Source organism: Ammospiza nelsoni, chromosome 8 (assembly GCF_027579445.1).
Source record: "Ammospiza nelsoni isolate bAmmNel1 chromosome 8, bAmmNel1.pri, whole genome shotgun sequence".
NCBI lineage: Eukaryota > Metazoa > Chordata > Aves > Passeriformes > Passerellidae > Ammospiza > Ammospiza nelsoni.
In genome coordinates this window covers 6,360,590-6,373,664 of record NC_080640.1, presented here as the reverse complement: position 1 = coordinate 6,373,664, position 13,075 = coordinate 6,360,590, and positions in this window count along the sequence as shown.

The following is a 13,075-nucleotide window of genomic DNA, read 5'->3' as shown; positions in this document are numbered from 1 at the left end:
ATAAATCTAGGATCACTACACTGAAGTCAGTGGAGTAATTACTTTGAATTTTCTCCAGTGTGACAGAGAGCAGAATTTAGTCTCTGGTTATTATTTGCAGCTCTGAAGGCTTTTTCCTTACACTAGGAAACTACTGAGGCTCTTCTGTCACTTTGTCCACTCTCACTTTAGAATTTTATGCTCAGAAAGTGTACCTGCATGTGAAAACAAAATGGCACAGGCAGAGTTAGCTGGTTTTGGAGTCTGAGTAAATAAAAATGAGAACAGTTGCCTGGTGTTAAAAATCTCTTGTTGCTTTGCTCTTCATATTCCTTTGTCTTTGCTTCCTAAAGTTTGCAACCAGAGTTCTTTCTCACTAAAAAAGTCACCACTAACTATGTTAGGACATCACGCTGAGCCTCTTCACCACCACTTTAAAAGGTGTTTTAGCAAAATTTGTCATTACCTAAGAGTTTTCACTGGATCTTCACAGTTTGAACCAATGATGCATCCTCATTTTCTGCTGGTGTTTGACAGCATTGCCTATCAATCACTGGAAAAGCAATGAGAAACAGTAAAAGCTTTCTACAGCAGCTCTTTTGAAATTCCCATCAGCTAGAAAATGATGAAGTCAAAGATGGAGCATACTAGTCTCAACAGAAAGATAGAAACCATGTTAACACAACAGCAATTGTTCTCTAGAAACACTCTTGCTGGTGCTGGGGTAGTGGGATTGTCCATATAAGAACACAGATGTCTGATCATGCAGCAACATATGATATTAAGGCATACCAGTGTTGGATGCAACTTCGTAGCTGTGGTTCAAAAGCTCATGTTAGGGGAGCACACTGGGATACTGGTTATATCTTTTTCAACTCAGTGTTTCTAATGAGAAGAAGATGTCTGAATGTATTTTCTGTAAGTCATAATCATTTGAAAAAATGCATTAGCAGGCACAGGTCTCATAAGTGATTTTAAATCATCTCCATATTTTGTTTTCCTTCAGCTTCTCTTTTGTTTCTTTACTGCTGCTGCTCAATCTAATTTTTTCTCTCCCCATATTACTGTAACATCATGTCTGCCTTCATTTCCAGTGATAGAAAGGCCTTTGTGATTAAATGCTTCACTTTGGCAATCAGATATTCTTGGTGTTTATTTATTGAAGGGTCTTTTGTGCAGCATCCTGCCACTGCCTGAGTCCTTCCATTGCTAGTGACAGTATCAAGATGTCACAGAAGCTGATAATTGCACAACTGCTGAGTTTGAGCAGCATGGTAAAGGCTGGACAGTGCTGAGTAAAGAGCCACATATATTACTGTGCAAATAACCTTTTCTCAGCAAAACTCACAGGCAGTTGTAAATACTAACTTAAATATCATCCCAGACAAGATATGACTTCTCAGGGTCATCCCTGGAATTACTTACATTGCAGAAACAGAGATTTGCTTCAACATTTAAGTATCCACCATATGTTCCCAAAGAAGACTTTTATCCAGTGGCAAGCCTGAAATTTTAAGTGCGAGAAAAAAAGAGGTTGAAGAGAGGTTAGAGCACTTGGTTTGTGCATGGCGCCAGGGAGACTGCACAAAGCAGATTACCTGGGTCCCTTGTTCTGTTTTCTGCAGGAAAGCACAGACAGGGAGGGAATCAGGATGGAAAGAAGGGGCAGTTCACCAAGCCAAGCACAGGTGACATGGTTTCCCAGAGCATCAGCGCTGCTGTGAAGAGGGAACTCTTCAGGAAGGTTTTACCTTTGTTCATATGCTGATGTTGGCGTTGCCAGTTCAGCTGAAGAAGTCTGACCTGCCCCAGCACATCCTGGGTCACAGGGACCATCAGGGTTAACATATTTCTCCTGCTCAGAATGCCTCACCTGGGAAATCTGCACCCAGCCCACTTCCCAGCTCTCCTTGGTCACAGACCCTTCCTCTCTGAAAAGCTTCTGGGGTGAAACACCCGCAACCCCTTTGTAAAGGTTAACCTGAGAACTAACTAACCTCACTGTTAATAATCCTATATGTTATATCTATAATCAGAATTTGGTCATTTCCAGCTTCTATGTCTTGATTCACTTTTATATTTTAAATTATGGCACCATTACACATTTTCTCCACATGTAGGTATTAATATATTGATCAAGTCTTTTAACCTTTTTTTCTGATAAACAGATGAAGCTGCAAACATCTATCCCTGCAAGACAGATATTCCAGATCTTGAAATCATTCTTTTCTGATCTATTTTCAATTTTCCATGGCTTCTTTGAAGTGTGAACACCAAGACTAGTCATGATATTCCAGTAGTTTTCCCACCAGCTCACACACAGCTGTACTTCTTGTGCCAGAATCCCTGGCCCAGTAACTCTGCTGCTAGCTTAGGTTTAGGAAATTCAATCTAGGGTATTAAAACACTTGCTATATATTTTCCCTGCATAATTGGAAAGCAGTGAGAGATCAAGCAATGGATCAAATCTGCGGGGAGAGAAAAAAAAAATTCCAATTCTCAAGTTAATTGTCCTGAAAAGTTTGGAGAAGTTTACTGCAGAGATACTCTCCCATAGAGCAATCAAGTGCTGACTGTAAGTCTGTTTATGCTTTGGACACATCTGTATGGCAGCAGCATAAAGAGTGTGGCATGCTGTTTAATATCTGTCAGGCTTCTTTTTTAAACCACTTAATAAGCATGTATGTAAATTCTACGCAATAAAAAAGTTCTTACAACTAGAACAAGAATAACCTTTTATGTGGTGGCTCCCACCCTTAATCCCAGCTTCTACATGCCAGTTCCTCCCCCCACTTTCACATCCCCATTTCTTGACAGGTGCCAGAATGTTTCAGAATTTTCCTGCAGCTTCACCATGGGAACTGCCATTTCACCAGGAATGAATTTGACCCGCTGAGCAATAAAGCTGAGGCAAAGCACTCACACTCCAGCCAGGATGGGGGAATTGCTTGTTTTTCTGTTGGCATGTTCTCCTCTGGCAATTTTTTTTTCACCGAGGAGTGTTCCATGTTCATTCAGCCTTCCTCTAACTTCACCTTGAGAAAGAAACAGGGCTTTGAAAGTGTCGTTTTCCCAGCAACAGCTGCTGCTTTTAGCATCCAACAGTCTTTAAATCCATAGAAAGCTAGTTTATATGGACAGGGAAGCATTAAATGCTAGGAAATGAGGGTCTTTAGGTAACTATTCCAGATCTGCTATATCTGCAGTTACAGCAATTGGTGGTGTAGGTGGTGTTCTTTTACTGGCTTTTAATGAGACACATTTATTACTGCCTTGCGATAAACCAAAGTACAGCCATAAAAGTGACTTTCATTGAACATTTGTTTGAGTTCTGCCTGGGTCTTATAAAGCTTCATTTGTTCAAGACTTCAGTTTTTGTTTTACATGCCTGCCACCTTTTTGGTAACAGCTGTTATCTCTTTTCCTGATTGAGTACAATAGGCTTGCCTTCCAGGACACAACAGGAACTGGTTTCATGACCTGTGTGAGACAGACCTGGGATTTGGTCCTTCATAATCTGCTAAATCAGCAGAGTATCCCAACCCCTCCATACAACCAGGCAGAATGTGGGTTTGAAATTGCTCACGTTTATTTGTTAAAATTTCACAGCAGTTTAGAACAGTCACTGTGAAGGTTGGTAACAGAAGTGAAATTTTAGAACAGCACCAAATCCAACAGTCTTTGTTCAAGGACTGAACAAAACCCATTGGCTTGAGACATCCTTGGTAGACCCAAACCTTCTGCCACAGCATGGTGATAAAAATAAATGTGCTTTTTTTAGGTCCAGCAGTGAATTTAAAGCTTATGCATTTCCTTCATCTGCTGGGCTAGTTCACATTTCACTAAATATATGTTCCAATATTGCAGCAAAACTCTCTGGAAATATTCTGCAAGAAATGTTCTTAACAATTCACCTCCGTAAGTTAATACCTATTAAAACCTAAAAATGAATTAGATTTGGAATTTCCTGGATTCTTGTGTTTGTCATGCAAATTTTCAGTGCTGTTCTTTTTATGATAATATGAAATAAAGTAGTTTCTTATAGTAACATTGTAAATCATTTGCTTTCTATTACATGCAGCTGGTTTTGTTACAGTAATGATTTTGTATGGGTGCACACTGCAGTGCGTATTAAAGGCAATGAAACATTCTTTTTTCAGGGCTCACATGCAATTGATGTTTGTGCAAATATAACCAGATAATGACAAAACAGTAATTTATTATAATATATTAACGAGGTTGTTTTTTCTCTCTTCTCCCAAAATGCACCTTCGTCCAAGCTGCCCTTCCCCCCTGCAGCAAATCCTTTTTATTCTCCTTGTTTACAAAAACGTCTCCCCACCCTTGCAGATGCAGATTAGAGTTTTTCAGCTCACTAGAGATCCAGAATCAAAATCTAAACCAGCTGGTGCTTTTACGCGGGTGTCTTACTTTAGCTTACTCAAAAGAACACAAGATGAACGGTAAGAATTAAATAAACCACAAATTATTTTGGGGACTGTCTGGTTTGTATTAGAAGTAAACTTTTCACTGCTGGCTGTTTTTTCAAAACTATTGCCTCTATTTTTGATATTCATCCTTGGGATCTAACACAAACTATGTCTTACTAGTTTAATCCATTGTTAGGCCATGTTTAAATATCTTTTATTATAGTCATGTGCTATAAAATAGTTCTCACTGGAGTTTGCTGGCTCGGAGCCAAAGGGTAATACAGCTTCAAGTGGCACAGCGCAGTATTAAAAGAATTTCTTTCCTTTGGTGTTGGTACTTACCAATTTCACACCTTGAAAAGAGCCTAACTACATCAAAATGCGATGTATCTACTTTGAGTGCAGGGACTAGAAAAATATTATAGCACGACAGGAGAGCAAAGAAAACATTTCAACTGTATCAACAGTATATTCATTTTAGTGCCTGATTAGCAATTTGTGTAATTCCTTGCTGCAGAGCCTAGAAATTATATACATAGGTTTTTCAAGCTTCTGCTTTTAGAAGTAACTTTGTTTTTAACTTCCTGCAGCAGGACTACTTACAGGATTACAATGACCATTATTTAACTCATAATTAACATTAAATTAAGTCATTTGTGTTTAGAAAGATTTTTCTTCCCCCTCTGAAATGATAATTGAACGAAGGGTGTAACATCTACAGTTCAGTTATTTTTTCTCATGGACAGCCACAATCCAACAAACACTACCAATAAAGTGAATAAAGAACAATAATAATGCTTAATAATGTGGACCTTCAATTCTGCAAGCATTTTGGCAAAAGCAGATTGCTTCCCTGATACATTTCAAAATATTTCCAGGTATGGACCAGGTTCCGCTGGGGTGACCAAGGATTAGAACAAAAAAAATTGCTGCCATTATTTCATCGCTCTTGTCTGTACCAGCACCTTCATTGTAGGGTATTATGAGATTTAGTTCTGTTGTTTCAAATATTCACAGGGAAAACATGCCCAGAAAGGAAGGAAAGAGGCTGTTAGGAGCAGTTAACCTCTGCAGCTTCCAGGGAGAGCACTAACATTCAATATATGCCAAACCCGGCCCATTAGGTTGAATAATGAGTGAGTATATCTGAAACTTTGTACCAGACAAGATGAAAACAGATTGGGCAGGCTATTGTACCACACTTTATTACCTAGTGAAATGTAATTTGATCCATTTGCAGGAGGAAGAACCAAGATACTTGTTTCAGAATTCAGTTGTTCCAGAAAGATGTAAGTACCCCGGTGTTGTTATTTTTATATCGATTTTTATGAAACACGTGTAGTTACATTTTTACAAGGCAGGAGGTTCTTTTAATGATGGCAGCAAGACAAGCAGTGCAAATGTTAGGGGGCTGAGTACATTCCTCTGTCAGATGACAGAGGGCAAGAATATATAGTTTAACTTCAGTCTTACAGGAGTAAAACCAGAACCAGACACTCAACACCAGACAAGTTGCAGTCAGGTTGGTTCCTGCAGAGGTGAGTTTCTGCTATTGCTTCAATCTCCCACTTCCCAGGTTGGGATGTTTGGTAAAATGAATTTACAGACAACAGCTTGGGCTAGATTCACCACACAGGACCTTTAGTGGTGGAATTTCAGCTTTATATATGAATTAGGCGATTGATTTCAAGGTGTGGTGCTCTCTGATTTAGAGATTTTTAAATATTGATTTTATTTTTGAAAGTGAGAATAATTTTGAATTTTGATCCTGTGTGCCTGAATTTGCAATAAGCATGTTAACTAAAGATTTTGCTTGTATCTTTAAAAGATACAAGCATATCTCGAGTTGAAATTAAGAAAAAAAAGAAGATACTATCAGAGAAAGAAAAAACAAAAGAAAAAGAAAGCAATGTTCCTGAACTTGGCTGTTACATAAATCACAGTAGAAATGCTGTTGAGCCAGGCATTGTTGTGTTTGGGAAAGTAGCCATTAAGCCAATATCAAATGAGACATATATATTTGGGTACAAAACTCAGCTTGCTGCATAGCTTTGGGAAGAAAAAACCCCAAATGTCACACTCCATTATTTCCATTATGGAAATACTTACTGTGAAACAAAAGACTATAAATCAATTAACCCAGGAAATCACACAGGTACCCAGGTGTCTTAGACTATCACTTTATATTGAAGGTGTATGTGCAAATGGACCTTTACATTTTTTAGATATCCAGTCATAGCCACTGGTGCTTTTCTTTTGTATTTATCTTTCAACATCAAAAGACATTCTATTTTTTAGAAAGCCCCTTCTGAGTGTGTGGAAAGTATCACCAGTTTCACATATTGAGGTTTATTCATTCACTTTTCTGTCTTGGTTTCTTTTCCTTTTGTTTAAAAGCTGTGTCCTTCTTTTTTTGTTTTGTTCCATACAGACTCTACAGCAACTCATAAAACGTCTAAAGAACTGAAAAGCCTTTTTTTTTATTTTATTTATTTTTTCAGCAGCATGGTATCTGTGCCATCTTTTGTAGCTACTATTTCAAACACTGATCTCATATTGCCAACAGCAACCCCGTTCCTCCAGTGAGCTTAACCTCTTCTCACTTTTTCTGATTTTGTACAGTCCTGTCTTGTGCCTAGAAGAAAAATCCCCATCTGAATTTCTTCACCTCCACTTGAATGTTGTTCTGTCTGGTGCTCCTTCCATCACTTTCTCCATTCCCTCTGACAGAACACCTCCTGCTTTTCCCCAGCTCTTTTTACCTTTGTGTTTACAACAGACAGTGCTGCCTTTTCCCTCTGGTCCCAGTTGCTGCAGCAGCCTGGGCATGAAAACCACACACCTCCTGCATTTCTACTCTGGCTTTTTTGCTGGGTTTTGGCTCAGTACAGACTTCTCAAGCCAAGAGCAATCCCATTTTGTGGTGCATGACAAGCAGTGCTGCAGTTTCCACTGGGAGATGGTGGAAGCATCATCTGCCCCTGCAGCCCAATCTCCAAGAACCAGCCTGAAAGCTGAAGGTTGGCACCCCCTTCTGCCCCTGCTGCAGGTCTCAGAGGTCACTGATATAATTTTGGTACTTGATATAGTCCCTTACAAGGGTTACAAGAATATTCAGTCCTGGACATAACAGGGCAATAGCTCAGCTGCAAAATCCACATGGGGATGCAGAGCCACAGACTGGCAGAGGGATATCCAGAGTGGGGCTTTGGATCACACCCATTCCCAATGCACCACATTTGTATGAAGGAAGGCCCTTCAAAGCTCTTTGAAATGTGTCTGAATGCATGAAGAGATTCCAGTGGTTTAAACATGTTTGAAAATCCCAGATGCAAAGCAATTGTGGTGCATTACACCTATCGCTTCCCCACTTCCTTGTTTTTTCAGTCTGCTTTAAATGAAGAGGCATCTGAAATCCATAAATTTTATTTCTTTATCCTCATTCGAACACTACTGTAGATACCATTAAAATACTCATACATTAGAAACCTCAAAAAACATATCTCTATAATATGTTTAAAGATTTGTCGTGTTGCAGTAGTGGATAGAGGCAGAAAAACCTGAAAATCATTATTTAGAAGCATGTAGTTATAATGAAGAGCCTTATCTGTGGTGAAATAGTAGTGCAGTTTTTTCTCTCATTTGCACAAATATGCCAGCTAAATAGGTAAATTAAATAAATATTGTTTTGAATCAGAAATATGTCCTATTTTTTTGTTACCTTCTTATTTAGAAGATATCATCTCTCTGCACAAGAGTTGTTTTACTTGTCCTGTCCCCAGAAGCTGAGCGTTCTTGTGAACTGATCTTTCTAGAATATTTCTGTATGTGGGCTCATCACAGCTGCTGAAATCAGGCATAATATAAACTGTTAACCTAAAAGGAATAGAAAGATCTAAATTTGCTAACTTATGTCCAAGGAGGAAAAAAAAAATGTATCAGAGGATGTCCTTCTCACCCATTTTCTGAGTGGAAATGGATACAGAGACAATAAAGAGGTGATATTACACCCTAGAGCCAGATCTGGGGACACTTACCAAGCTAAATTAATCCTTCACAATCATCTCAGTTTGTTCTGTCCTGAGGGAGACAACTGCATTCAAAAAAAAAAAATCATAGGATCTTTATTTGTTATCTTTATTTGTTAATCTGCCTTTTGCAGTGATACAGAATTTTTAGGGCAAATGATGAATGGCAAAAAAAAAAAAAATAAAAATAAAGCACAAGGAAACAGCAACAATTGAGAGTTTACATAGTATTAGACTCTGCAGAAGCTTCACCCTGGGGATGGAGGAGCATTCCTTGGCAAGCAATAACTATTGGCCCTCTGGACAGAGCACAGCAGAAGGCTCCTGGAAACAGAGGCTATACCTGTAGATAGTATCTGTGTTTTATCTGAGCAGCAGATAGCTTTACAACCCACCTGCAGCACTCTGTGTTGTGTTGTTAAGGGTCAGATAAGCTCATAGTTCATAGTGGAAAAAAACCTCCAACCACCCTGCCCGGATGAACACATCTGATAGACACATGGACGGGAGGGTGATCTGGAAGTTAGCTCCTCACAGCATGGGGATAAAAACAGCTTCTAGATGAAATCACAGGTGTTCATCAAATTCTCTTTTAAAGCACCCCAAATTCTAAAAAAAGCCCCGAGCTGAGGTTCTTAGCCATGTCAAAATAAGGAAAAACATCTCGTGGTGTCACGACAGTAGAGCACAGAAGGGAAAGGAGCTGTGAAGTGAACAAGACTGATGGATTAATTAGCGATTATCCCTATCTGCAGTGGATAGCTCTGGCTGGAGATGGTTTGAATGACAACAGGGCTTAATCTGGCACATGCTCGGAGACAGTGTCAGAGGCTGGCTAAAACAGAGGAATATCCAGAGGAGGGCTACTGCCCTCCAGCCTCTGCTGTGGGACTGTTATTTGGTGCCTGTATAACCAGGGGATACTGCCAGGATACTGCCAATATAACCAGGGGATTTGGCTTTGCTGGTGGAGGGCATCAAAGTTCTTCAGAGCAGAAGATTCCCCAGCTGGAGTAAATGGGACTGCTGGAAACATTTGGTGGGGCAGAGCACTGTAGTGCTGAGAGTGCAGCTTTGGGTTTGCTGCTTTAACTGCTGTGGCACAGTCAGCGAGGTATAACTTGGATCTCAGACACCTCATTTTGCAGTAGGTTTGGCTTTGCCATCTCTGAGGAGCAGGCCAAGGCATCCTGAGAGCAATGAGCCCTCTCTCCGCTTTCCATTCCATTTAAATCGTTTCCTTGTGCAGTTGCCTCACCTGAATTTTATTTCCGAGGAGCTGCTGGTAATTTTCAAGGTGATTTACCAACGGCCCGGCGGTATGAGAGCAGATGGGGATGCGATCAGGTCCTGGTCACCCTGTGGTCCCTCTGTGAGCCACAGTTAACTGATAGCCGGGTGTAATGGCTTTATCTGCTCTGCAGTTCACTGTCCCATCAGGGAGCTCGTCCCCCTACAAACGGCAGAGCTCCTGCCCGCTGACCTTTGCTGCAGATCTTTGCAGTACATCAAAAAGATTAATGGTGCGAGCTGGTGGTTTCAAGACCCAGCTCTCCAAATAAAAGATATTTTTTAATTACTGTCCAACCCTATTAGGCGGAGGATTGTCTAACATGTGTTTCCCTTTAGGGATGAACTGCCCCAATGGCAGTCGCAGAGCACTTTTGCATAACTCTTTCCCCCTCCCCCTGGCCCTATCTCTGCGCTGATGTGTTAACGTGCAGACATCCTGCTAATAGCTTGGATATGCTTAATCTTAAAAAGCAATTTTGAGGACGGGGTTGCTCTCTGCTGCATCCCTGGGGGGGCTGTTTCCCGAGAGTGGGCAGCACTGCCAAGTGGTTTTGGGATCTTAACTCCTTACTGGTCTGACTTCCCTTCAAAGATAAATCTCTCTCCCTTTACCTCACCAAGATCCATCCCTGGTTTTGACTCAAAGGTTTTGTTTATTTTCTGGTTGGGTTCTCATCAGTTTTTACCCATATTTTTATCCTTTGATGGGGGTCTAAACACTTAAGAGAGGTTCACAAGTGACTGCAGCAGCAAATTGGCATTTGTGTTTTCGGGCACTTTCCAGTATTGTCTGAGGTCACAGAGTTAGGACAGTGAAATCCATTTCTTTTCCACAGTGTGTTATTTCTTAAATTCGAGCAATAGTTTTCATGTTTTAAAAAGTCTCTACCAAGCAAAGCTTCACTCACTGCCTTTTAGCCTTCCATTAAACTGGGATGAATCCTTCAGCCTTTACCTGTGTGAGTGGTTTGGAGCCCTTCAAGCAGACTTAGATTACCTGGATAATTACAGGTTTTTCAAATGTGAGGTGGTTTAGGATCAGACCCATCACGTCCAGTGAGTAGGGTTTGCAGGGTGAAACCTTCAGCTGTACTTCAGAAATTATCTGGCCTTTTCCTGCTTTCTTTGCTATCCACCCCTGCTGCTGGACAAGCAGAAATGTTCCACTGTTCAAATACCTGGCCACAACTATTTAATTTGACAATTTGTAGATGGTATTCCTGTATTACCCTTTAGGACCTTAATAATAGGTTTTTCTTTAGTGAAGCATTAAAACATTAAAGGCCATAAATTCCACAGTCACCTGTATCCATTTATTGCTAATTTATTATGGAACATATCATAAAACTTTGCTTGACATATAGGCCTCTTCATAACTATAAATCTTTTTTCAACTGTTTAGATAACTTACGCTTAAGTTCAAGGAAAGACCTCTATGAGCAAATATTTTAAACATCTATTTATTATGCAACACTAATACGTACAAACTATGTGGCAAATACTGAGAAATATTCCTCTATAGTCAGATTTATTACTTCAAGCTTTTGGGGGATATATCTATTATAAAAATAAAATAAAAACTTTGTGTCAAGTATCTGCTTTATTAAAAGGTTTAAAAGCTCTAACTGAATAGATCTGTTATTGCAGTTAGCATCAAATATATAAATGTTTCTCTTCAGATTAAGTTTGCCATTTGTAACCTGGAACTACAGAAAGGATTGTAAGCATGTTTCTCAGAGGAGAGCAAAACCAAAAGTTATCTGACTTGGTAATTCTATATCCTAATAATGTCTAGAATGTCCTTGTTGCTACAGAGCTTGACCTTGCTCTCATGAAGCCATTTTAAAAATCCCAGTGATGCTGGATGATATATAGGTATATAGAAATAATTTGGGCATTTAATTTATTCTTATCTCAAATAATTGCTTGGGATTGGCACTGTTTATATTTGTTGCTTTTAAATTACCTGCTGTTGTTTCATATGTGAAAAAGAAAACATTTTCTTCCTTGTGGTGTATAAATTCAAGTTGCTTGATTAAATAAAACCAGAATTCTACAAAATGCTACTCCTCTTTTTTTTCCTTTAACATTTTTACCCTGGCTGAATTATTAGCATATGTATTTGCTAATCATACATATGTATTATTAGCATATGTAGTAAAGTAATTGGTTTTAGCAGCAATGCACATGCATACACCCAGAGACAGCTTCTTTAGCAAGAAGTTGGTTTGTAAAAATATTGTTTGGGTGCCTCATTAAAAGGCTCTGTTTTATTAGTCCTTTTCCTATAAATGAGTGTTTTTGCACATGGAAGGTCATATTTTTTTGAAGCAAATTTCCCTCTCAGTGCTCTCCCCATCAGTTCAGCTTGGTATGTGTTTGCAAATGCTCTGTGGCCTCAGGATTTTCTTATAAACTGTTAAACTGTATGACCAAAATCACAGTGTAAGGCCAAAACAGTGCAACAAGCACAACTCTTAATTGGTATATTAAAGTCAGAAAAAAGGGATGAAAATCTTCTACAATCTACTAAATGCTACTCTTTAAAGTGAGCTTGTTCATAGCAAACTAATTAAAACTGTGCAGATTTTTTGTGTACTTGAGAAAACCCAGACCCAGCTTACTCTAACGCAATCACAACATCATTAGCATCCAAATGAAAGCAAAGCAACTGATTAATCCAGAATGTACACTAATTGTCCACCAGTTTTCTGCTGGCTTCATCACTGGATCTTTTAAGGATTGCTGCTTGGGGCAGGACAGGGAGGATTAATGCCCCATGGACATTATATCCAGTCACCAGCCAAGCAGGGAAGAGGATCAGTTGTCTGTTCACGCTTTGTCTCAATGACTTTCTGATTTCTGCTTTCAGAATATTTCAATATTTCCCCCTCACAAATGTTCTCCCTGCTCTCTCCTTGCTCTCTTTTCCTTATCCTTTTTGCCAATCCTTTCCCTACAGTGTCCTTCCACTCTCCCCCATTCCCCTGCTCTATATACAACATATGGAGAGAGCTCTTATAGGCAGATTCATGCTCTATCCTTAGTGCAAGAAAATCAGTAGCTACAGTTTTTGATAGACTTTTTGTACCCCAGATTCTTTTTCTGGGGTTGATGTGTTCATAAAAGAATTCATTTTTCAGGACTTGCTGAGAAAAATAACAAATTCATGTAAAAATAGTGAATCGATATAAAAACCTGGTTGAGAGAAGAATGCTAGAAATTTTTAGGATTAAACAAATCAATTAGCTTTTAATTATATAGCAGGCATAATTTTAATATTACTTATGGACTCTGTGTGTCTTTGCAAGAGGCTCCCAGCACATCTCTAAATTCTGCAGCTCC